A 320-nucleotide genomic window follows, 5' to 3' on the forward strand; every position below is an offset into this window, starting at 1 on the left:
ACCAGTAATAAGTAAAAGGTTGAAAAATGCCAGTAGAGCAATAAAAAAAGAAGAAGGAGCAAGTTTAAGGTGATTAGCAAATACGCCATCATGATCCTTAGCCGACTGCGCCTTTAACGTTTTGATTGCTCTACGTAACATATCCTCAGAAATCCTGTAATCATTTGAAAAATTCTTCAACCTGTCATCTAATTGCAACACAACACTGTTAGAGTCGTGCGAAGTCGACAACTTAAAAAAATAATTTTCCCACTCTTTTAGCGATGGTGTGGAATTAGTATCAGGCATGTTAGTCCGCCTATTGCCTCGGAGAAAATTCC

The sequence above is a fragment of the Artemia franciscana genome, chromosome 2, assembly GCF_032884065.1.
Source record: "Artemia franciscana chromosome 2, ASM3288406v1, whole genome shotgun sequence".
Classification (NCBI taxonomy): domain Eukaryota; kingdom Metazoa; phylum Arthropoda; class Branchiopoda; order Anostraca; family Artemiidae; genus Artemia; species Artemia franciscana.